At 41.2% G+C, this 26,698-nt stretch overlaps 1 protein-coding gene across 1 annotated transcript in view; it reads left to right on the top strand.

The window, feature by feature from the left end:
• The window catches only part of ctnna2 (catenin (cadherin-associated protein), alpha 2), a 261,478-nt gene that overhangs the window by 73,039 nt on the left and 161,741 nt on the right, over nucleotides 1–26,698 (top strand). The window lies entirely within an intron of this gene.

Genomic DNA, 26,698 nt, shown 5'->3' with positions numbered 1-26,698 from the left:
TTTTAGATCTCTTATCAACAAAGGAGCAGAAAAGAACCGCTTATTGTATTTATTCTGCATTCATTTTGTGTAAAAGCAAAAATTTGTGGCGTCAAACAAGACATTTCAGTAACTCATTATTACCGCGTTGATTTAATTGAAACATAAGTTATTTTCCTCACATAAAGGTAATATTAAGGACCTGTATGCGATGTTTTGAATCCAACAGGAATGTGTCATGGAGTGACGTCTTGATGAATGTGGCACTGGCCGGAAGCCAGACAAGTTGTAGAATTCAGAGAAAGAAGCGAATCAAGTTGAGCAGTGGCAGCGGGAGACTTTTTCTGTGTGATGTGTTCTCCAGCTCATACAATGATTGCCTCTTTCCATGCAGCGTGGAGAGAAATAGCAAAGGAGTTGCAGCTCCCGGGTGAATAGTAAGACAGTGGACATGAAAACACACACATTTTTCAGTCTGTCAGCTCACAGAAACTACTTTAAATTACAATAATCTGGTGCTCAGAATCTGTGTTGCTCTGCACAGTAGCAGCCTGCTATGATCCAGCAAGTGTCATCACTGAACAGTCTGCATACATCAAACATGACGTCTAAGCCAAGTTCATTAGATGCCTGTCACACAGTGTGGCTTGGAGTGAACTTCTAAGACTAAAATCCCACAAAGTCTTGTCGCCTTTTCGTGGTTTTACACCTAAATGATGCAGAAATGATTGGAATACAGTATAATGTGTATATATTAATCACCTTTTCTTCCTGTTTCTGCATTTGTATTGTGCCTAGTACTTCGGCTGTTTAAATTCCCTTACACTTCCTCAGATTGTGCGTTTGAGCCCATTCATCTTGAAATAAAACAATACTAAGAGAAGAACAATAGATAACATGGGCGGGCTAATATTTTGAGGTAACCACAGCTTTGCCTTAACGGCTTGTTAGTTCCTGGTTGCTTAAAAAAACATTGGTGTTAGACTTTTTTCTGCTACAATGGGACTCAGAGTCCACATTGGTCATTATAGACCATTATAGTTACACTTACAGCAGTTCTCAGTGACACACTGGCGATATTTTGTCCTTTCTTTTAAGTTGTTCAGAGTTTTTTTATTTATTTATTTATTTAAAAAAGCTGTTAAGTACTAAATGAGAACTTGCATGATCTGAAAAATTAACTATTGATTTCAAGTAAACCTTGAGAGCACCTGCACAGTCAAGGAGGGGACTGAAGTGTTTGTAAAAATGCCAGATTTGGTCTTTAAGGACTAAGTAGTTGAACACATCTTTCACAACTCAAAATCTAGGTCAGCCTGAGAGCAGCTTTTTAAGATTACGTCAAAATCATTAACATCCCTATACTGCATTGTTCAGAGAATAATACCTTGCTTATATTCATGTTTTATATAGATTTTTCTGTGGCATCTGTGCCGATCAAAAAGAATTCTAGAAACAATGGGAAGCTAATAGTTGATTGTTGTTTTTGCAGTTCAAAGCCTCCCTGGTTGCGAGAGAACAGTAATACTACGTATTGCATGTATGCGCACCTGTAAATTCACCTGAGAATGTGTGTCAAAGCTTCTGATTTTGAACCAGGATTTTATTCTCGGCAGAAAATGCTAACTGGCATGGATTTAGACGGGCATGTCTGCTGTGCTGTGTTTGTGATGAAAGCTTATGTAATGGCGTCTCAAAAGTTGAAAAGTTGAATTTAAGTATCGACCTTCCTCACACTCTGAGATTGAAAGTTCTGCAATTTGTTCTGCAATTTCTAGGCTTGAAAACATTTGATCCTTGTCCCGCTGGTGTCGGGGGCAAACCGCTGCTGTGACTGGGTGGGAATGCACTCATCATATTAGAGCATTGTGTAAGGGCCGTCTACTGTGGCATCAATTTCTAACTGTTTCACAGTGGGGACGCCTCGGAGAAAGGATAGATTTAGTTTACGGACTATGATCAGTTGGCTAGTTAATTTATATTGTGGGTATAGCAAGAGTTGGCTTAGTTATAAGCAATTATTGTTCTGTCCAAGGACAGTTATTGATATTCAGGGAAATTATTCATTACATTTTTTAATTATGGGGCATCACTGGGAAAACCAGAAGCTAATAACTAAACACACGCATCACTCTCAAAGGTCCACGCACTGATGTTCACGACCAGCACTTATACCAGTACACAAACACAATGACCAAAGAAATCTTCTTCTTTGAAATGGCACAATATGATTTATTGAAGTTAGCACAATTTAATCAATGATACTTTATTAAACACATACTTTATATATTGCCTGCCATGCTACCGCACTTTGTACAAAACATACAAGCAACTGCAGTCATCAGTGTACGTGTGTAAGGGAGAAGAGGGACACGGATCCAAGTGAAAGTGACGGCCATCACCATGTGATGAGGTCACAAGATGGCGTCCAGACCATGTTGACAAAGAAAACTACAAAAATGGCAGACATGCTGTCCACGTGTTGGCTGGACATTTATGGCTCTTTGTCTGCGTAAGCACGCTTGCTTAGCTGTGAGGAGCTCTGGTCAATGTCCCGTGTGATGGATCCTACAGTTTTTGGGAAGTTTTTAAGAGCTGGAGACGGTGTGGTGTCCAGTTAAAGTCCAGTCTTTACGTGTTGTCTCTCTCAGGAGGGATCCGAGTCGTATGCTTGCTGTGGTACTTTCATTCAGAGGGAGTTCAGTGCAGGTTTTGGGTTGGTGCTGCATTAGAGCGACCGAGAGCAGGATCGGTGGCTCCTGGCAGACTGCGCTGACCCTGCTGGCTTTGGAGAACAAGTTGAGCTGAGCAGCCCTTGTCCTCCCTGCTGGTGGGGAGAAGCACTGAGGAGGGGCACTTTCAGAGAGAGCGACACTGTGTGTGTTGTTGTTGTTGTTTTTTAATGTTGAAATGACAGAAACTGTTGTATGAAATGCAAATATAGAGCTTTCATTCTAAAGAAGAAAAAGTAAACACGCATAAGAAGCAGCGCAATCCTCTTTTGTTCAGAGTAGGTTGAATCTACAGTTCTGTTCTCCTCCCACTAACTCTAGGAAAAGCTAGAATCAAATAGGGTGCTTCTGAACACTCGCATGATCTTTCCCCTCTTAAGTCATGGCAGCTTTTTGCTAAAGTAATTGTGCTTTGGTTCATTAGGCCCATGAGTTGCGTTTCAGAGGCTACAGCTGGGAGATTGTTGACAGCCTTTGGCGGTCCAAGCTAAGAACAGAGAATAAATCATAAAGACACAACGGACAGAATGCCTCCTTTTCTCAGCTCAGCATCCACAATGAAATGAAAACTGTGAGTAGGCATAGTGGATATTCTTACCAATGCTGCCTCTAAAATGCAATATTCTGTAGGTAATCTGACGCTTAAGAAACCTGTAAATCCGTGTGTCTGATCCATAGTGTGCATGACCTTAACTAAAGAACTCATTACTGCGGTGTAATTAAGACAGTGATGTTTGTGACCACTGCAAAGCAAAACAGGAACGCAGCAATTTGGGAAAAAACCTGTTCATTCCTCTAATTAAGCTATCATCACCTGAGGCGTTTAGACCTCATAAACAATCTATTCTGTTGATAACTTGCTGTGTAAAGAATCCTGTAACGCAGGATGAAGATGCATTGATAAGAACAGGTTTGAACAGTTTCACATTTGTCAAGTTAATACAAGTAGAAGCACATATGGGGGATGTATGTCAGCAGGGAGGCAGATGTCAGCCAGAGACAGAGTCCAAAACAGGTAGGAGTTCACTGAAGGCCAAAACGTTCCGGATGGTGAAGCACAATAGACAATTTGGCTCAGGGGGAATAGGAAATAGACCGTAGTGCTTATTTACAAGAGGGCTGATGAGGGAATGGGAGACAGGTAAGCAGGTGGTTGTGAGGAGCGAGTTGACCGTGAAGGGCTGAGTTCACGACGGGGTAAATGGGAAATTATTAAATCTGAATCAGCAAGAAAATGAGAGGAGATGACAGAAGATGGAAAGGAGAAAGGAAAAAAAAACAAACAAATGCAGCTGGCTGGACTCGGGCACCACAAGATATGAATAAAGGGATATTCTTTTGAAGAGTTTGGGTGAAGTTAGCTTTTTAGAACAAAATGACACCCTCCAAATTGTTTAGCACTCTAAAAGAAAGGACTGACACCTTGTAGTCAGGGGCAACCTCTGTCAAAGTTTCCTGAAGTAATGTAAACATCCAGTTGCCTTTATGATTCCTCCTCTGTCTTCATATGCGTCCCCCCCCCTCCCTCCCAACACACAAATTTCAATAGGAAGCTTGAACCACAGCACAAGGTTAATCAATGTGGTAGCTGGCAATAAATTAGGTTCAAGTGACAGGAGAATGTCCATACCTGTCTCAGCTGCTGGTGATCTGTGATTGGTGACAGCAGGCCCGGCTCCCTGGCCGGTGCTGAATCATCAGGAGCAGCTGATTTAGTTACGGCAGCTCAGACAGGGCCAATCTATCAATTGATCTGAGGTGTAATGCATTACCAGCTTGGGTCGAGGGAGCCTGGGCAGAATATAGTCATAGCCAGAAGCCATGGCAGGTGAAAGGGGGCCTCTCTGCAAAACGGGGAGAAGGATTTAGGGAGTGTGATCGCAAGCACACAAATGTCACAGTTAGCTGGATGTGGCACATAAAACTAAACAGGAGTTGTGAGGTAGAACGATCATTAGAGGGAGACTGATGGCCTTGTTGCCCACACGGCCCCTCTGGGAGTCGCCATGTGGAATACTCGATCAACAATTGGGGTGACTGATTACATATGGTAAAATGTGTATACTTATATGTGGCTTTTGCTGACTGCGTGAGATCATCTCCCTCCAGCCTCTGTTTGTCGCTGTCTTGGAGGTGAAAATGAGTGTTGCAGCAATGAATAAAAGAAAGAGGAGAAACAAAGCGGCTGAAAAGCGAGCACACGTAGCTGCTCGGGGAAGAGGATGGCGTTGGTCAGTTAGCCTTCTGGCTGACGACAGCTACGTGCTTAAAGCAGCATGAGCCTCTTTCTTACAGATGAACACAGGTAAGTGGGTGGCTGAATTACAGTGATGGAATGGTTTAAGGGTTTATTTACCGTTGAGACAAAGCCTGAGAAGAGGGAAAAAAAGAAAAAGCCCTTTAGAGACTTTCTGCAGTGTTAACACGTGCATAAAGGTAAAATCAGAGTGATGGACCCAGAACCCTGTGGGTGTGGAGAACTCATATTTCCCTCCGAGACCGTCTTGGCTCAGATGAGTTTATAAACTACAAAAAGCGCCAGCTGCCCACATGGTCTCTTCTTTTTGTCTCGAAATTTCTATTCAAGACAGTTTTATCCAACAACACCTCACACCACCACAGTCCAACAGCAAAAGATGGAGCAAGTTTTAATAATACTCAATGTGCAACATGTTGATGCGCTGTCTTACCACCTTAAGCTTTCTGCAGGGAACAGCTGTAACAAACGCAGTGAGACCCAATGTAGCGCCGTAGGTTTTTTAAAGCTAATTGGGTGCATGTGTTTGTGTGCAGGTGTCTGAGTTAGTGTGTGGGGGAGGGGAGGGGAGAGGAGGGGGCAATCAAGAGTCAAGACTGATGAAACTGATAGATTCTGCCACAGAACACCAGATTTAGGCTGTTCCTCGTCAAGTGATTAAGAGAACTCCAATATTTCTATTTGTTTATAACCGCGGCATACTGTAAATGCAAACAATAAGCCATCGACAGCTTAATAATGGAATCGTGTCCTGTAGGGGTGAATTGTTAACATGGCATTTGCCCTACTTTCATAGCACAACAAAGATCTTGGTATGAGTGCAGATTTGCTGGTTAAACACACAGAAACATATGCACAATTTGGAGATACTGATGATCTGAAACACGTTGTCTGTGTCTTTTTTATTATTATTTTTTTAATGACTTTTCCTTTCTTGCAAAAATAGCAATAAACAGTGTCAGGGGGAACCCTGTAGGGAACTGGGCCACTTTCCCATCTGTTTTTTATTTTTTTGCCCTTTATCACCATTTCGGGCTGCTCATTACATGACCGTGTCCTATTTCTCCATGTTCCCCTACAGTAATCCTGACAGTCCAGCATCATGTCTCAAACACAATTAGATTGTTATCACTTAAAAGTCAGTACAATTTCAAGCTTAGTCGCAAAAAGAATGTGAGGCTTTGGTGCTTTTTTCCACTCACTCTGTTTGAGTTTATTGTCCTTAGCAGCGAATCACTCATTTTTCTTGTTCTGATTGTTTCTCTGATTATTTGGCAGAATTCACCTCATATACTGTAGGGAGTGCTACGGAAACAAAACAATTAAAGGACCGCATGTGAATAAGCGTGAGAAATTCTCACTTTCGAGTAGATGTGCAGTCACATGTTTTTTTTTTTGTTTTTTTTTTTACAGTAATTTGGAGAAAATCCATCCAGCTAACAGTTGTTTAGCTAACAGTTGAGTGTCAACACGACAAGCACTTTTCCTAGCTTTAAATGGTCCTTATTGCCCCCAAAAAAAAGGAAACGTGCGAAATACCGTCGTATTGAAGTCTAAAGCACCATTATATTGACGACAAATGATGGATCCTACGCAGATACCACTGGTTGTGATGATTTATCAAACTATATGAATAAAGATTCCAAATACAAGCACCCCAGCAGGAATGGCACATGGCACATGATATGCGTCACAAAAGCACGCCTGTGAATGGCTGTTCCACAAGGATCCACTTGTGCTTTGGAGGGACACAATTATCCGCCGCGCAGCTATAATGTCGGCCTCATCATTATCTCTGAATGCCCCCCCGTCTTTGATGCCTGCTGTCTTTGTGCTCTTCCTCTCCCCTTCTCCGTCTCTCTTCCACACTTTTTTTCTCTCACCATGTCTCCTCTTTTAATTTTCTTAATGCAATTAGCACAGAGGGTAATTTGCATAAATAATTTGTCGGTTCCTTTTCATTTAATTCTGTTGGTATATTTACGTTTGTTTTTTTGTTTTTTTCCCCTCTTTCCCCATTTGTCCTCACATCCTGGGTCCTCCACTTACGCCACTTAAAATGTCTCGGACCCGGCAATAAATCATCACTTCTCCTCAGTGTCCCTTGCTCTCCCTTCCATCTGTCAGTGCCTAATGCGTCACACGACAACCCGCAGTCCATCGTGCACCGACAAACCACTTACTTTGAACAACTTAGCTTTATCAGCCATTGACGGCTGGCTCAAAGACCGAATCTCTGAAGGGCTTTGGTAAAAACTGAGGTAAAAGTGTTTTTAAGGCCCACAGAACATTCAGGGAACTCTTAATGTCTACCATTTCAGTCTTAAAGTCAGAGTTTGGGAGACGGCTGAATCACCAAAGCCACAGTGGGTCCTGGAGTGGGTGTAGACGGCAAAAGGACTTGTCAAACATGTCTCTTGAGATGGACCAAAAAGTTTGGTTTAAAGAGACTTCCAACTGTGAAACATCCATCAATCAGCAGGTACAGTTTAAGAGGGATTTTTAAGGATCTATGTGTTAAGTCTCATTCTCAGTCATGTGTGGCACCAGGCATTGCGTTACTTTTTTTAGGTTGTGGCTTACCTATAAACTGTGTCACTGTCTCACCTTGACATTGTCATTGGGAACCTCAACAACTTTCATTCATCTCTGGGTTGACTGAATTCAGCTCTGACAATGTTTAGAAAATTGATGTGAATATATATATATATATATATATATATATATATATATATATATATATATATATATATATATATATATATATATATATATATATATATATATATATATATATATATATATATATATATATATATATATATATATATATTTTTTTTTTTCCTCTGTATGTTCCCGTCATACTGCCAGTTTGTTTTTCTTCATCAATCAAACATTCGAAGATATTTTGATTCATAATTAATCGTGTTTCCACAGCTTTTAAATGATTGCAAAGCCTGTTGAGTAGGAGTTATTATAAAAAAGTTATCATAAAATGATGACACATAGTGTTTATATAAGGCATGGTGTTGCCATAAAGAGTCTCTTTAAATCTCTTAACTGTTTTTGTTCCATGATGCAACCCTCCCGATCCACTGAATCTCACAGTTGCTCTGTATTTTTAGCTGTGGAGATGGAACAAGTCATTGGAGGAAACCTAAATTAGGTTGAGAAAAAGAGAAAAAAGTTTCCTCAACTTACATATTTTATATGAGTGCGCAATTAACCTAGAGGTATCTATTTACAGGTTTTATTCGAAGCTATGGGAGCATCGGCAATAATACTTGAATACAAAACTTGGAGGCATTAATGGGAATTTTCAGACAAAAAGTCACTCTGCTAAATTAAGGGGAAACGGAGACACCGGAGTGTCACCACAGCAGCTTCAGCCTTCCTTACTGTTTGAGGTTCTTATAAGCAGAGACTGACATCTTTTACTGCAACAGCAGAAGGAAAGTTTCATGTTGTGTGCAGAGAGAAATACTAAAATGTACCATCATTTGGCATTTCTTCAGGCTTAAATTGTAATTTAGGTATTTTTGCAAACAGACCCACAAAAGGCTGCCTAAGCAATTAATTTGCTTGTACTTCAAAATATTTACCGTATGCCAACAATTAGGGGAGGAGGATCCTTGTTATCCACGTTTAAGAATAAGGATTTAGACTGACAGAAGCTCCAGTCTGTAATTCACATTTCCCCTCACATACAAGCATACATCCACCCTTATTCTGCAGAGAGTTAGCCCCATGGTGTTATTAAGGAGTTCCTTGAATGGCTCCAAGTTAAAGCCCTAAACAATGAAAAACTTTCGATGCCACATACCCGCTGAAAGTGTTAATAGGCATTGATTAGCACTTGTTCTTAAGGAATAGTTACAGCAGGGAAATGATGCAGTAGCATTGAGTTAGCGGTACTTATAAAAAAAAAGGCTCTTTTTGAGTTGTCACTCTGTAAATGTGAACTCTTGGAAACGGGGATGAAAGAAATAGCACTTTGCTCATTTATAGAAGTTCAGATGATGATGAGTTAATTTTTTTTTCCATAATGTTGTTTTAAACTGGTTCTTAAATTTCCCAGATGGGGCTCTTGGCTAACTGGAGAGCTTTACTGGAATCACAGTTGCAATGCAGCTGGAATACTGCACAAGGACTGATCAAAAAGGCGCTTGAGAAGCACCTTGGTCACCCAGAGAGCTTTGAGAATTTTTGATTGATGGTAGATCTGCCCTTCAACATCTGTAACCATTCAAAAAAGAAAGGGGGAGAAAAAGGTCGAAAGACAAATTTTTGCTGGGTTTGTCAAATTATTTGGGCAATCCCAAAGCTATTGTAATCAATCATTCATTCATTCACATGAAAGTCAGTTTGATTTAATTATTGAACCTATTGATGTCTAACATATGTTAATTATTGTTCCAATCTTAACACTGGACTACATGGTTTAGTTTACCATCAACAGTCAATAGGTCATTCCCTCAACACTTTCCCATGCATTTGATACAAACGTCCCAAGTCCCAAGATGCAGCTCCTGTTTTGTCTGTTTACTCACCAAATGTGCAAACTGTAGCTCTACTAGAATGTTGCATGCCCGTAGTCTCCCTTTCAATTATACTGCGCTCTTTGTCTGGAGAAGACTCTGAATCCTGTGTAGGCAGTAACAAGAAACTATGGCTGTCTGAACGCCCTCGTGTCACCATCTCTGATTGAGGTGATTGAATAAATGAGACTTTAATTGAGTTTTTAGGCAAAGTCATATTAGGAGATGAGATAGAATTATCCAGGAACATATTAATGTAATAAAAAGCTCTCAGATCTGGCAGCTCTATTGCATTAGAAAGCTGTCAGCCTCTCTCCAATGCCAATCCACCTCCAGGGCTCGCCGCTTCGAGCAGTGCTAACATGATTGACATTGATAGCTGGATCAAACTATAGAATCAACCCTAATGTCATTAAGTGAGCGGACATGGAAGCAAAGACCTGGGCTCTAACTGTATTAGCTGCTACATATGTTAGGGTTATGGATGCAGAGGGCTAAATGTATCGGGGAAATCAAGCATACAAGCCGCAGTTTACACAAAAACTCTCTTTGCGTCTTCAGATGTGTGCAACTATGTATGCAAAACCATGTGCATGAACATATCTATGCACTTAAGCACACTGAATGCTCTTGGTTTGTTTTATAGTTTTCTGTTGCAGAGCAGGAAATCCCACAGTTTACAGTTTATGAATTAATAAAGACTGACACGTGTCATATTATCTGTCAACAGCTACTGTTTTTCTGAGGACAACTGGATTAATCTGGCACAGCATTCACATGTACACTGGGCACTAATTAGTTATTTTATTCCTTATAACTGCAACACTCCGACAAATATTGGCCAAAGCTTTGCTATTGATTAGCACAAATGACGTCTTTCTACTATTCTACTGATGCAATCGTGAATCCATAGTGGTATTTGACACATGAAAGTGTATGATCTGAAATATGCATCCGCTGCCATCCTTATTATTTATTTTTTTTTAAGTTCAAACTTGCGGCAAAAATTGCTGCAGAAAAACTCTGTAATAATTCACTTTATTCCCCTGTCGGGTGGGTGGAAGGCTCTGAACGTGTGCTGGATTCAATCATCATCCCTATGAGTTCCCGTATAGGAAGATGTAAATAAGTAATGGTGTTTCGCTGCTGGGCCGAACATACATGAAATGCACACAGAAGCCTCTAAATTTGGAGACGTTACTGATGATGCTGGGAGTTGCGACAGCTGTTGCAAATAAAATCAAGCAAACATTCCACATTTGTTTGTTCAGCACAAGCAGAATTTGAGAGCTCTGTTACGTGGTGCTGCTGTGATACTGCAGCAGATTGGGAAGATCCCCGGCAGGGATCAGGAGACTGGAGTGTTTCTTGATCCCTGCTGTTTAGTCAAAGGTCAAAGTTATTTTTTTTCCGAGTCTGCCTTTTTTTTCTTACCTTTGTCACCTTTCGCTTTGCCTGTCATGACTCGTGTTATTTTGGCCATAAATGTGGGCATTGGCTCTAATTTCAACTCTTGACATTTTTTTTTTTTGTGTTGGCTTTTATTTTCTGATTGTCGGTAGCTTGGCATTTGAACTTGTTCTGTTCCACAAACTGCTCGGTTGGCAGCACACGCGTGTCTGCCCTTCTGAGTAGCCATCAGTTCTCTGAAGAACAAGAGGTGCAATGTTAGATTTAATCTGATAGTTGCTGCTAGAACGGTATGAATTTGATTGATCTGAATACTAGATTTATCTAAAAAAGGAAAATTATTATTGGAGCATGAAAACAATACAATACTTATGAGTCCTTGTTAAAGGTCATTGTGTGGAGTTATTACCGTGGACAGGAGTGACTTTTTCTTTGTTGCAGCAGAGCTGAGGAAGCATCTGACTGAAGACACTTTGTTGTTTAATTGCTAAGTTTAACAGTTAACAGTTTGTTCAGCTTTTTTCAGTCGCAGTCATGCTGCTGCCCAACAGGTGGCTGTGAAGCAGATTGCATTCTCCACCGCAGACTTATGGAAGATGAACAACATCATGCTGCAATCACAGAAGAACGTGATTTTTCTCAAGAAGTAGGGTCTGCTTTGTCCAGGTGAACATCTGTAGCCCTCCTCCACCTTCTTCCATCACTAACATACTCCACAATATTTCTGGAGATGTCTGGTGTGTACAGAGTGAAGAGAAATGGTGAGAGTACAGTCCCTTGTGGTGCTCCAATGCTGCTGACGTCCTTCTTGGATACAAAGTTTCTCAGTCTCGCAGATTTTGGTCTGTTTGTCAGGTATTCAATAATTCAGGTGATTCTGAAGACATCTATTGCTATTTTGCAGTATAGACACATAACAGTGTAGACTGCATTGTTCTGAAAGCACTGGAGAAATTAAGGAAGATCACCGTCCGAGTGTGGCCTGCTTTGTCCGAATGAGAGTGAGGGTTTGCTGAGCCAGGAAGATCATAGTCTTCAACCGAACCCTTGGGCGGTAAGCAAACTGCAGTGGGTTGTGGGAGAGCCTTCCTTGCTTGCAATGACACTCTCTTCACCAAGTACGGCAGTTAGCAAATGACTGAACTTGATCAAATATGTAAAGCAGCTTTGAAAAGGAAAAGACTGCAGAGTAAAAGCTGCTGGATAATGTGGTACTACACATCAGACTTTGGGCTTGAAACTGACATTTCTGAAAAATCTTTGAAAATGTTATCTTATGATCTTCAGAACATTTTCTGTTTCAGTTGGATCTCACATTCAAACCACTGAGGCTCGTCAGTCTTGCAGTAGCCCCAAAAAGCAGTGGATCAACAACATCTGCTGTCACAGAAAAATTAAATATGCTTTATTTTTCCCTGTAAGGCATGTAGATCGCTTTTAGTTAAAGTAATGAAAATACATTGTGTGAATTAATTTCTACGAATAAATCCAAGGCTTTGATACAACTCCATTACATTTACAGAGAAACAGACAAACAGAGGGGAGCATATATCATATTGATCCCTAGTCAACTTCTCCCTTTTATTTTAGTGTTTCTCTGCTTCAGTCAAATTTCATTACACCCCCGGGATCCATATAAGAGCACAAAGTCATCTTTGTGTCACTAATAAAGCGATTGCTTAGATGGAGAAAAAGTCTCAAATGCTTCTCCATGGCTTCTGGGTGATAATTCCCTGAATTATTGGGCAAATATGAGTGACTATAGTGTCAGGTAAGAATGAAAAGGGGTGGTGCTGTTCGGAGCAGGCTTCATAGCTTACTGACCTTTGAAAGAAATAGATTGTTGTTCTGTTAGCCCATGTACTTTATATACAGCCTATTCCTCCCTGTTCTTTTATAATGCATTATTGATTTCTGATAGCTTTATTACTCAATTTAAATGCTAAAAACAAACACTTGCATTTCTATTTCAAGGAAAAAAAAGTGGACATGGGAATTAATTTAGTTTCTGCCGAATTGGATCTTTATGATTTATGAATTTGAAGAGCTGGAGCAGATTATCTACTACTCCCAGGGTCGGTGTTTTGATCCCTGGTCCATCCATATTCAGAAAGCTCCTTTGTTTCCCGCCTTCGGCGTTTGAGTGCGTTTGAATGGGTAAATGAAAAATATTGCCGACCATCCCTTTTGTGTGACATGGTAGTGCATCAGTTGTCTCATAGCAGAAGGGTTTTAGCTTCCAGAGAAGCACACAAACAGAAGGAAGCATATATTCAGCTTGTTAGCAATAGGCTCTATTTAGTTCTCCTGTTATGTCGTAGACCATAACAAATGGCAGTCAATTTGACTAGCTGCCTTTTCAAGTGGTGAAATAAACAACTTTACAGCTTGTACACGCTGCATGGTTTTATTTCTTCATTTATTTATAAATGAGATGGATGCTGCGCCTCATTCTCTGCTGTTACTTCATGGCTGTAGCCTAGAACAGGACCTATGAAGCTCTATGAAGCACGGGCCAGAGCACACGGACCAGATTAAGTCCCACTGAACACTAACATACATGAAACCGGAGAGTTAAGAGACCATCAAAGGTTTCAATAGATTTAAACGAATCCATGCAGCTAGATGCCTTCAGTGCATTTTGAACAACTTAATGGAAAACTGGTGAGTATTTTTGTGTTTTGTTTGTTGGCAGTTATCTTTGTAATCAGGCTAACGCGCGCTCTTATTTTGGAGGAATCTCGTGCTCCAGTCTAATTTACCAGTTCTGCTGTGATGTCCTTTTTTTGATTGGTGCTGCTAATGGATTCTCCGAAGAGCTTTCTCGCCCACAGAAACGCACTTTTACATGCATGTGGTCTCATCGCACTGAACAAAAGTGAATAATTGCTGTGTGATTGCGCTGTTTAAGAAAGCATTAATCAAAGAACTTATTTCCAACCACTGTACAAGTGAATGCTCACTTGTTCTTCCCCAGTATCATTTGAAATCCAACACACGTTGAAATCCAACACATTTGAAATCCAACACACTTTGTTTAGATGATGATAATAACCAAAAGAACACAGGGATGCACTTGTCTTGTAAAGCCTGAAGAGGAAGTAAATGATGCAGGAATGCAGCCTGTATGTCTGCAATATTAAAGACAAAAAAATCTGACCTGGTACTGGCAAACCTGGCTGTAATCATTACAGTTTTCCAGTTATTTTGATGTTTTCAACCTTTTATTGAACGACATCTCTGTCAAACTGCTAGGATCTGATTTAATTCAAAAATCCAATTTCATATTTACTGTATTCAGGCCACAGGCTTTGATATACATATCAGTTTGCAGCAGTTTTCTTACTTAGCTCTATTACACACAGAGCCTGGCATGGGAACAATGTTATTTTTATATCAACTGAAATAATGGCAGAAGTTTCCCTGCAACATGCTGGTATATTACTGATCCTGCATGCTCTGTTTGTTAGGGAGCCGCATGTCAGTGTGAGGTGTACTAAATGAGCTGTTGGTATTTTGGTGAAAATTAGGTCTATGACGTTGTGCTGAGAATAGACATCCAGATATGAAGGACTTCATATTTTCAAAGCACGCTAGCTCTGAATCTGTGTATGAACCTGTCTGTATGTGCGAGAAAGTTGGTTAGTCATACAAGATAAGTAGTTTGTGTATAAAGAGCATTCATAAATCTCCCCTGCTCTATAAGCACCCGCCTGTGCGGACACAGGCTTGTTTCAAGAGGAAGCGTCTTCGACTTTGCCGTGACGTGAGAACCTTTTTCAAAGGCCCAACTCGAATGTAGGGCAGAAGAACAACAGAGCAACAAGAATAATAAGTTGGAAGTACTGCAAAACCGAGTTCAGATATATTTGTAAATCTATTTTTTTTTTTTTTCAAAAGACGGAAGAGCAAACATCTGAACAAAGAAAGTGAATAAATACAGAAACAGTTGACTACAGACACAGATTTTTGATCCCCCCCGCCTCCTGCATTGTTCAGAGATAATATCATTTCTTTGGAAATTTGTGACTTTTTTTAAGTGTTGGAATCCCGCCAGCTGGGACACATGCACCAAACCAAGGTGCCGCTACAGTAAAGGTGAAAAAACTGTATAATAGCAGCATTTCACTTGGCCTGCGTTGTATGGACGCCATGATGATAAGCCTTTAACCTTAACCATATATTCACATCTAAGCCTCACCATGCGTTGCTCATGCCAACCGGCACTGACAGCAACGTTGAAAGGTGTAATGCCACCATCCGCTTCCTCTTACTTAGACTATAAAAGCCTTTTGAACAGGTTGTAAACGAGCCTTTACAGTGGAACTGCTAGACTAACGGCGCTGTTACGCATAATGGAGCGAGACTGTGCTGATGTTGCGGTGGCTCATTCAGCCCATTCGCATGCAAGGTTTTTAAGTTGAATTAAAAGTTACCAGGTATTCTGACTGATTGATCTTTTTTTGAAAAATGTATTGGTGGGGAAAAAAAACTAAAGAAAGAAAGATGATGTGGACTTATGCTTAAAACGGGACTGAAATCGACCTCTGATGTGACTGAAGGCAGCAAATGGCTCTTCATAGGAAATCCCTATCCCCCTGTCCCATAACCAGGGCAGGACTGGCTGTGCGTTCCGGTACAGTTCTTTGCATGATTCGGTCAGATAGATACTGGGATGAAAATCATTTAACCTACTGTACTGAACTGAAGCTTTTACAGTGACGACATATCCAGTGATATCAAGCCACGGACAACAGATATCTGATTGTTTTTGGAATTAAACGAGTTTTCTTATTGAACATGGAGTGGGATTTTTCTGCTTAACAGTTCAGGAACTCATTTTCACACGTTCGATCTGTTATTATAACCAAATGTTTCCAGCAGGTGACCGGTGTGAATTGCGGTCGGACAGGTTTGACACACTCTTCTTCTACAGCGCCACGATGTTGTAGTATGTTCAGAATGTGGTTTGTTTTGCTTAAATGAGAAAGAGCTTCCCTAAAAAAAAAAAAAGAAAATACGTGAAGTGCGTTCTGATAAGCCAGGGATTCAGCCGTGTTAACTAAGATTCTAAATTACAGGGAGCGAAAAAAAAGCTCACTTCAACTCACTGTGAAGTTTAAGTACAAGCTCGCCGCCATGCAGGAAAGAACTGAACAACGGTAGGTTGAACAGCAAGATCATTCACCGGTCTTCCAAGCTTCATTTAGTTTTAATTTTCACATGTCTTGTTATAGTAATTAATGTTATTGTTAGATTGATTAAAGAGGTAAAGTTAGCCCAAAATAACACGACTCCAAACTCCAAATGAAAATTCTGTGATGCCGTTTGGAAAACAAGCTGTTGCTGACGTTTAATGTACCTTGTTGCTGTTTGCTTTCGGTGGGAAATTCACCACAGCAGCAGGAGCAGCAGATATCACAGGTGATGCTGCGTGGAGAGTGCTGTCTGTGTTCATGACATCGCACAGAGTTCCGAATGAAGGAGTCGTCAGGGAAAGTTTACCTTGGATCCCGCCTTCACATGTGACAAGTTCCATATGACGCGTGTACTCATGCGCCCGTGTAGCATTTCAGATGCTGCCTTTTGAACTACACTGTAAAGAGGAGAGGGAGGAATCATTCCAAATGTTGTTTTCCCAGACTACAGGACAGTTTTCTACCGCACCCAAGTGCATTTTAAATGAGCTCAGGCTTACAGAAGTCATCACCATTTTCAGATCTTTTTCATATACCTGATATTTTCCTGTGGATGTTTTACCAGCAATGATGAACTGTATTCACCAACATTTATCAGACGTGTTCCTGGGTCCATGCCCTGATCTCCACAACAGAATCCTTTCACATGGAGAACAACGTTTTAGTTAACTCAGCTCAAATAAAAACACGCAGAGAACACACAGTGTGCATTCAGACAATCAACTTTTAACTTCTTTCCATCCCAAACCGTCTCTGAGCACTCCTATTCGTGCACAGCTATAGCGACACCGAAACGGTTCACAAGCGTATGACAATCAGCCCGAGGAAGTTTTCCGTGAAGCTGTCGGATAGTTTAACCTTAGAGGAGCCTCGGTTTGCAGTGCAGTGAAACACGAGAAACGGTCTGAGGCAGACCTCGGAGCCGCAGAGAGCTGGGCCTTAAACAGGAACAGGGGAAAAAATCTCTTCACTGATGTTGAAAATTGAAACGGTCCCTCCAGGAATTTAAAATTTGCAACCGTAACACATTTTATTTTTTTTATTTTTCAATCCACACCTCATCACAAATACTGCGGGCATTTGCAGTTTTTTTTATGTATCAGTATAGTTTCTTTCCAAGTCCCTTATGTTATTTATCAAAGTTAAGTTTTCACAAACTGTTGCCGTCTCAGTGCCATCGATGGGGAATCCAGACATCTATTTTTCAGTGTATGATTTGCTCCCTTGATCTCCCTTCTTTTAGGTTGCATTAAAGACGAGCCTCTAAACGGAGATTTGGTGAAACGTGAGGTGGTCCTTGTGATGGCTGACAGCTCTGATCACAGCTTTACCTTAATCTCAGTGTATCATATGTTTATCTTGGGCCTTAAGCTGTAGATCTCTCTGCCTGGCTCAGTTTGCCTTTTCGTGGGTCTTCATGCCTTCAAAACAAGAAGCAGCTGCTCTCACCTTTCTGTCCCTAAGGTGCTGAAGAGGTGATAACTCACACTGGAGGGGCAGCATTTTTAACAGATATTTATGGTCAATTTCTCTCTGTCACGATGTATTCCCCTCACACAGTCAACTAGCCCTTCGTTTACAACAGTTGCTGTCATATCCTCACAGAGCAAACCTTTAGCTACCGCTTTACATTTGAGCCTTTTTCAGTTTTTTTTGTTTAGTTTTTTCCTTCTCCTGCGTTTGACTCTCCGGTTGCTTTGAACTGCTGCGGGTCATTTTGCTTCGAGATAAAAAAGCTTATTCACAGTGACACTGTGATGCAGCCAGTAGGAGAGAGATTGCAGGAGCACAGCGAGGATCATTTGATTTCATTTCACCAATCAATGATATATGCAGCTGAAAAATCAAGAGGGATGATTTGCAAAAAATACAAAGCAGCTGTCTGAAATGACGCTGTCTACACTTGGAATCAAACTGGGCGCGTTGGGACAGTGGACGACTGTTAACCTCTCAAGCTGTGACTGGAAACTGGTGGAGTGTGGTCTCAGAGTCTTGTATCTGGACAGCCTATGTGTGGTTTGTTTTCTCCAGCAAGTTTTAAGTGAGACAAATTTATATCTCTGCAAGAGAGACCTTAAAATAAATCCCTCATTCAAGATCACACAGAGTGCCGCCACATGAGGCTCACTTTAAGGAAATGGACCCGGTGAATGCACATTAGAAGTTATGAGTGGATATCACAATGGTGTTTTTGAGATGAAAATGTTCTCCTGACACTGCAGGAGGCCACTATTTCTAATTCAAGGTGAAGCCACTAGACTGATAAAGCTGCGCTGTGATATGGTGTCATCCGTGCTGCTTTGAATGCGGCGAGAGATGGCACACATCTAGGCAGCTGGGAGGGCAGAGTCTTAAAGAAAATCACAAATGTGAAGGTGCCTTCTGGCTCTCGGTGTTGACATTTAGCCTTTTCATCACAGCAATGTGCGCACCCAGCTTGAGTGATTAATAACACCGGGAGTTTGTGTGGATGAAAACATTGAATATTTTCTAATTCCTGTTTAGATGGTGAATTTGATTTCCTAATAGGTTTCCTCAGTTCCAGTCAAGTGAAAATTTCTGGGACTCGACTGCCAGAAACCAAAGTTTCCTCAAATGTCGACTTGAGGCTATCTTCAGAAGTCGGCCCCCGTAGATGTTAACGCGTCCGGCTACAGCATGATTCCTGTTTGACCATCTCTAAGTGGGGAACATCTACATGTTCATTTGTAGATGCAAAAGTGAAAAGCTTTACAGTTTATTCCGGCAGGGGTGTTGGGTCGTATGAAGTCCTCACGGGTAATCATTACCTCAGGGTTAGACAGTGTTCAGAGAGCTCTTAGGTTGGAGAATTAGTTTTGCTGACTGGTGAGCTAAAGCTAAAAGCTACACACAACCAGAACAGTGAGTTTTTCCCCCATTTAAAAACAACTCGTGCTTCTACAGTTTCATAGCACTGCGAGCGAGAGCCGTATTGCTGACATTTACACTGCGACACTTCTGCGGCAGACAGTCGTTTGCACCCCCCCTCCTGTGCAAAGTCTCGTCGAGGCAGCACTGTCCGTGGTGCGTTCCAGAACAGTCTGGGGGTAAATATCCAGAATGTAGCGGTCACTCAAACTGCTACAGATTCTTTAAAAAAAAAAAAAACGTCCTTTTTAAGTGATGCTTTAAGAATACAGTGCTTATCCTTCAGTGAAAGTGGAACTCGGCAGACTTTGCCTTACAGTTGCATTTAACTCTGTTTCCACGAGTCTTACCAGTTGCTTTTGGTGTGTGGGCCTCACAGGCGGAAGACGGAATTCAGAACTTTCCCACTTTCTGTACTCCACAATGATAATACGGGATGTGATATTAATAAAGAAAATACTAAAACAAACATCCTTGGTTTACATGGCGTATAAATCCACTCCATGCTCTTACCTCGGCCCTTTCCCTTTTCTCTGTGTGTGCACAGGCAAGCTGTTTCCATGGTGCAAACATACCACCGTTCGGCAGATACAGTCGGACATAAATTATTCTGCCCGGTAGGCATGCGGCTCTGTAGTTTTAGAGCATTTAGTGTAGAAAGGATTAAGTGAACCATATAAAAGGACGAGTGTATCTTCAATGTACGTTTACATTTTACAGTTCTATATTTCTTTTTACCTTGGAAGAACGGATGATTAAAGGCCTGATGCTTGTGTCTGATTTTATTTTACCCCTCACAATATTTCATATTGACACAGCGCTGCATAAAAGGGAGGGGGGCAGAGGGAGAAAGGAATAATGTTGTAAATACTGCGTAAAGCGAGTCTGTATTTGAGATGCGCAGAAATCCAAGCTGCTGGGTGGGAGGGGAAATGGTGGCTCGGCGTTTAGTGCTCGGTGCTCTGCACTAGGTGCTGGCATATCATTCATTATTCAGGAAGTAACGGCATAGACGAGTGCTAAAGTGAAACGTACAGGTGGGAAGGTCAGGGATGAGTACGTGTGCGGCTGTGTCACATTACCTTTACTGACACATAACAACACTGAAATGTTGTGCACATATATGGTTGTATGTTGTCCGTAGGTGTCTCTTGTAGAGCTACTGGAAGCTTAGAATAATCTGTAAACAAAGAATGGGACATGGGGAGGTTTGTCATCTGTTTCTCTACCGGATGCTAAGATCATTTTAATTCCATTGCATGTTGTTCGTACACCTCAAACAACTCCTTACTGTGTGCTGATGTAGAATCAGGTGAAAAATGAAGGACACCCTCTTTCAGTTTCATGCTTTTATGTCAGGACAAGATAATTAGTTCAATTCAATGATCATTACGTTACTTTGTCGCTTATTTAATGATTTTGCTGTTATTTTCAGTCCCTTACTCATGTCTTCAGTTAGCTTTCAACCTGTTACCATGACAATGATTGCAATTTAATGCATCGATTGCTTAGGTACAGTGGTGTACTCTGTGTTGATTAGCCGGGATATAAATGTTGTGTTTGGTCGGTCATGGGGCTCGCTACGGGTGCTATTTTGGTCCTAAACAATGTTTCATTTTATGTGTGACTTTGTGAGCCCGGAGCCTACTGCCCTCGTTTGCTGCAATAGCCAGAAGGACTTGCTGAAAATAGAGCCGGGATTTTCGGCATCCCAGGGAGCCTATAGCCAAACAAGAGAAATTGGGAAAGCAGGCAGAGCTGGGAGGGGGGCGAGAGGAAGAGACGGTGAGGCCAGAGGGACGGGGCTGACAAAAATGGGCAAAGAAAGCAGGTTGTAGGGAAGCTGCAGTAATTGTGACCTACCTTGAGGAAAGTGCAGCTAGAGAATAGGTCTAATTAACGGCTTTAAGAAGGCCGCTCTCATTGAAACCGCCTGTGGATGATTACTCATCTACAGACTGTAGCCGTCTCAGAGATAGCCTCTGTCCACACGCAGGCCTGAGTCTAACACATGCAGGCCTCATCAAAATCACTTTTGCTTATCTCATTAATTGCAGTGCTGACATAATTAGAAATATGAGGCAACCACCACTAATAATTATAAAATGAAGGCTTTTTTTAAACCATTTTCGAAGCATTTCTTCAATTAGAATTATCATTATTCGCCTTATTTGTCCTAGGGTAGACTGAGTAAGTCTCACCCTTTTTAATTGTAATGCACAGTTAACCAACATTCAATCGATAAGTAAACCGCTTATTAAAGCGGAAAGTCGAGGCCTTCCCCTGGGCCTTTGGAAAAAAATATCCTTTTTTTATTCTGAAAGGAGAAGAGTAATGATCTGTTGCGTCCTCTGCCAAGTCAGACGCTTTCATTCTCGGTGCACAATAAAAGCGATTTGCGCCAAAATTTTGTTGGGTTCTTCCTTTGCCCAAACTGCCACTCCAAGTTTCATGGAATTTGGCTCAGTGTGTTTGCATTCTCCTGCTAACAAAGCGGCAACGATCACATAAATCCGGCCCAGCTTTGTCCTTGGAATGTGGAGAAATGCTCTGTGTATCAACCGTCTCTCTTCTTCTCTTTTCATCTACATCTTATTCAGGGTGTTGTCAGTCGACATCACGAAACACAACTGAACATCTCGCCTTTTAGCTCCTTGTGAATTCAAAAGGAAGTGGCAGACGATGCTTTTCTTCTCCGATAAGCCTTATCTGTGACTTGGAACGATTAGAAGAAAATTTCAGCCCTCGCTACAACCTTTAGTGCAAATGGCAAATTTGCCCGAGAGTAACTGAGCAAAGGCTTTCGGGTTTTCAGGTGGGAAGTTCAACAGTAACTCATACAGGAAGCAGATAAAAGAGGAGAGGGACGACACTGAAACAAATCAATCACGTTGTAATTACTCGTGCATGAAAGTAGGCAGGTAGAATAGCATGGCCTTTCACACCAACTCGCAAGAGATAAACCATCACAGGCTCTGGGTCCGTAGCTGTTCAAATGGGAAACCTAAGTGGAAAATCTTTGAAAACTTGCTTGCGTTTAATTCTTGGGAGTGAAAATAGGTTTGAGAACAAGATAACTTGCCGCTGTCGTTAACCTACTGGTATGAATGGCAAACTGTCCCATTTGAAAAGTTGAAAACCCAAGCAGAAGGCACGGGTCAGTAAGAAATTAAGGGGCAGAAAATGCTTTAAAATGGTCCGTGTGCGCCGTTGCTTCAGCTGTATTCTAGTAGGGCACAAACACTGTGTCCTGTATCCTGTATCCTGCTTCCTTTTTCTTCTGTCTCACCTGCACCCTGGAAAGAATATCTCCGCATCCCCCGTAACAAAAGAGTGAAAGAAGAGGGGAGAAAAAAATGCAGAATTCTGTGATTTGGAACATGTTGCTCACTGCCGGCACACATACAAATAACTGCTGCAGTGAGATGGCTGTGAGAATTTAATCAGCTGACGGTGAAGGCACCGATACTCACAATCGCTTTGTGATAATAACGCATCGAGCCCACTACAGAGCAAGTTAATCACTTTAATAACTGTAGTATTGAGGCGTACCAATTGAAGGCTTTATATCAAAGTCACGCAAACCTGGTAAATATATAGGAGGCTGAAGGCTGCGTAAAGTGAATTGCAGTCACTTAACTACTTGTTTCTACTTGTTAGGAACATGCAAACAGACAGAGCAGCAGGTGTATTTGTACATCATGAAGGCTGCTAATAGTTCTACGCGGCTTCCAATTCAGCGGAAAAGAGTGTCTGTTGCATCACTGTTGGAGAGGCAAACATCTGCTTTTGTGAAATAATGTAAAGGAGTGATGTCAGAAACCGGTTGAGGACATCAGTGCCTTTTTTTTTTTTTTTTATAGCACTAATCCCAACCGAGAGGGATTTCCTCCTTTCCTGTTATTTTTGATTTATTTATTTATTTTTTATAATGAACAGAAAAATAGAAACAGCTGGATGGGTATCTCTCTGCAGGTCAGACTTAAGCTCCTCTCCATGGAAGACACTCTGCGGTGTGTGTGTGTGTGTGTGTGTGTGTGTGTGTGTGTGCTTATAATGCACGCCGTGTGAAATAGGAAACAGAAGAATTCATCTGAGCTTTCCGAGTATTTTGCAGGCCACATTTAATACAGTTGGTAATCAGATAATCGCGAATAGTTATTATAATAAACAGACAAAAACAAACTGCTTTAAAAAGAAATCTGCATTAAACGGTGCATTCTGTTGAATCCATGGCAATTTGCTCTTTCTGATAACCTTTTAGTCTTCAGTTGCCTTTGTGTCTCAGTCATCTGATCTGTGAATAAACTTTGCTGTCAGGTTGATGAAGTCTTGCTGTTTTGGGAACACAGCAGTCTGGTTAAGTTTTAGACATTTTGTCACATTTGAAGACAAATGAGATGAAACAGTTGGGTTCACTCTACCGTCTTCCCCCAGTTCTTCTTCGGTTCTTTGTTGGCTTGACTACAGCTTTGAACGACTAAATCTGGCTCTCATAGACTAAACCTACACGATCCAGAGGAGTCTCGTGTTTTAATGTTTAAAGATGTTGATCTGGAACCGACGATCCCTCTTGCTCCACAACTGTTTATCGTCTCTAAGACAGCCAAGCAGGGTATCACATAAGAAGGCTACAAACTACACAGGTCATTACTGAGGTGACAGGCTCACTCTGTAATACAAGTGTTTTTACTCGCTCCATTCAGAGAACAAATGTTGCAAATAAATAACAGTTATAGTTGTTGAATATTAAACAGCCTTTTTGTCCCCCCTTGGGAGGCTAATTTATGCTACGCTGGAAAAATAACAGTATAAATGAAAGGCGGGCCATATGAGGGACAATACTGCGCCGTTCATCTTTCTTCCAAGAGACCATCTTTGCATCATCAAAGTTACAAGAGTGCGTTCTCCTTTGGTTGTTGGGCTTTATGATATGTTTACTGCTGCAAATGATCCATCTGCTCTTTCCATCTTAAGAGGTGGATAATAAAAAAGGGAAGAAATAAAATGACCGAATGCAAATCGTGACCTTGGCTTTATTAGGAGCAATTACAGAATGACGATGCAACGTTTCTCCCCATATGTTGAGGACAGAACAACATGAATTGTCAAGTCGTGATCTAATCAGTGCTTTTGTCCGCGGTAAAAAGACGGTGACGTGTAGAGCGGCGAGATAAGACTGAGGGCGGTCTGTCAGTGTTGATCGGAGGTCACAGCAAGTTATTAACCCCTCTGCTTAAATCGTGTGTCACGGGTAAGCACCCAGGAGAAAATAATCGCACTCTGCCTGACTCGCTCTCACCTCTGACCCGTTGACATCATCTTGGACACACTTTCAGATCCTTTTTTCTCTGCCTAACATGACACATATGCAATCCTGTAGAATATAGTCATGGAGTTGTACCACGGCAGGCTGGTGTGGTGTTAGTGGAACGGATTTTCACCTGTAAACTGCGTTTTTTTTAATTACACAGCCTGTCCGTACGACGGCTCACTTCATGCTCTCTCCAGAGACCGTTTCAGGGAGCGATTTATCATGAAATATTGATACAGTTAAAACACTAATTAAAAGTCATTGTGTGCATGGTTTTCTATCGTAACAGAATGTTATGTGCAGACTCGACAGCAGTTTGGTTTTCATATCCAATCTGAATGGGAGGCTTTGGAAAAGGACCGCTCCACAATGCAGAGAACTGTTCGTATAAAATCTGTGGACAGTGGACACTGTTGATCGTTGATCGCGAGGGGCTCTAAAGATTGATTTAGTAATAAGATGGGATCTCAACAGGAAATGAACAAAGACCGTGACTTAACATTCAAGGCTGTTGGCACACGGCGAGATGAGTCAATGATAAGAGGACTGAGTTGACCTTTTTCCTTTTAACCTTTCGGATCAACTCATTGGCCAGCATTTGGCCTTTGGCCCAATCTGGTATTTAAAAAAAACAAATAAAGGCATTCGTAATTTGTTAACTGCTGTCAAAATTGCAATGGCAGATACACTGATATGACACTGCACCAAACCTCTTTATCTTCGCTCCATCTAAACCTTGGGCTGGAATGTGAGCATGAACATGAAATCTTGAACTTGATTGGACAGAGCAAGTAAGTTACTGCCAGCTTTAGATGAAAACAGATTACAAGTAGTTTTTAGAAATGACGAATAAGTCATTAGAATTCAAATCATTTGAATTCACTCCAGTTTTATGTATGTCACACCAAATGTCATCTCAAGGCACTTCAAAGCTGCAGTCCAGTTCAGGCCAGTTCTAATCCACTTCATCTTAATAAAATCGGGCCGGTTTTATTGACATTGGGTCCAATAAAAACAGAACACGGACATTTGAACTCCGAACAGTTTGTGCTGCTGTTCTGGTGAGGCTGATTTGATTCGACACGCTGTAAATGCTTTCTATCGACACTGAATGTTAAAAAATAAAAACTCTTGTTTTAACCACTGAACTGTTGAAACCAACAAAAATCAATTTTTAAAGATTTCCTTTTTTTTTTTTTTCTTCCCATTTCTCTGCTTCCTTTGTATAGTAAAGTGTATAAAAGATTAAATCTCCAACCTGTAATTAAACTATACAAACTTGAGAAAACAGTGAAGTCAACGATGCGAGTCCCCGGGGGACATTGAAAGAAAAATGATCCTTTTTCTTTCAGTCGAGTGCGAAAGGAAGCACGATGCATGCGGACGATGACGTGCACCAACAATTTGGAGACGGGAGTTTAAAATGGAACTTTAGTGTAACAAGAGCAAATCTGCTTTGTCGAGGCCTCTCCGTTCTGGCAGAATTTCCATCTCATTTTGATCCTTGGTTTTGTGTACAGATGTTGTTAAGTGAGCTTTTACACACATGTATAACTTTTACACACTGATTCAGACATGAGAATTTTGAGTCTTGTGGCATAAAAAAGCAAAAAAAAACAGAAATAAATAAGAAACTGCATTAAATCATGTGTGATAGAAGTAGATTTCATATGAGACTTATTGATTCCCCGTATCGACTCCAGCCTGAAGTGATGAATGTTTGGCAGAGAAATGTGAAAGCAGGAAAAAGGGGATGGCAGAGAGGAGGGATATTATCAACATGACTAACATTTCCTCATTTGGATTTATTTAGTTTTTAGCCATGCAATCCAACCAGAGCCAGAACCTATCCCATTTGATTTCATTGCACTTGACTGTCTACTAAATAGATCTCTGACAGGCGAGAGTGGGAGAAGAAGTGTGTGGGGGTGGGGGTGGTTGATAGGATTTCCGAGTGCGAACGCAGTGCAGGTGCTGTATAACTGATAAACAGAGCCATCTCAATTGTGCTCACTGAAGCATTTCAATGATAACTGGATCATCATCAGATGATCTGGCTCCGTTACAAATGAGCCACCCTCATTCAGAGCTGCAGAGGGCCGGCTTTTAAAAAGTGTCTCACATCTTCTCTCTTTCCTTCCAGTAATATGTGTATTGAAGCATGGGCTGCTTAATATGCCAGAAACTGTGTGAAAACACTGCTGCCCCTGTGCTCATTGTAAAATAAAACAACAGTTTAGACAGCATTAGTGGAGACGACCCATGTTCTTCGGCTTGGGGGAGCTCAATAATTCCTTGTTAACACGTGTGAACGGTTGGTGATTTTTTCACCCGTAAGCTCACACAGGCTTAGTTCATGTTGTAGGGGTAAAGCCTGTGAG

This window comes from Leuresthes tenuis, unplaced genomic scaffold, assembly GCF_036924035.1.
Source record: "Leuresthes tenuis unplaced genomic scaffold, fLeuTen1.0.hap1 SCAF_4, whole genome shotgun sequence".
NCBI classification, from domain to species: Eukaryota; Metazoa; Chordata; class Actinopteri; order Atheriniformes; family Atherinopsidae; genus Leuresthes; species Leuresthes tenuis.
This window is presented reverse-complemented; position numbering and strand designations above follow the sequence as displayed.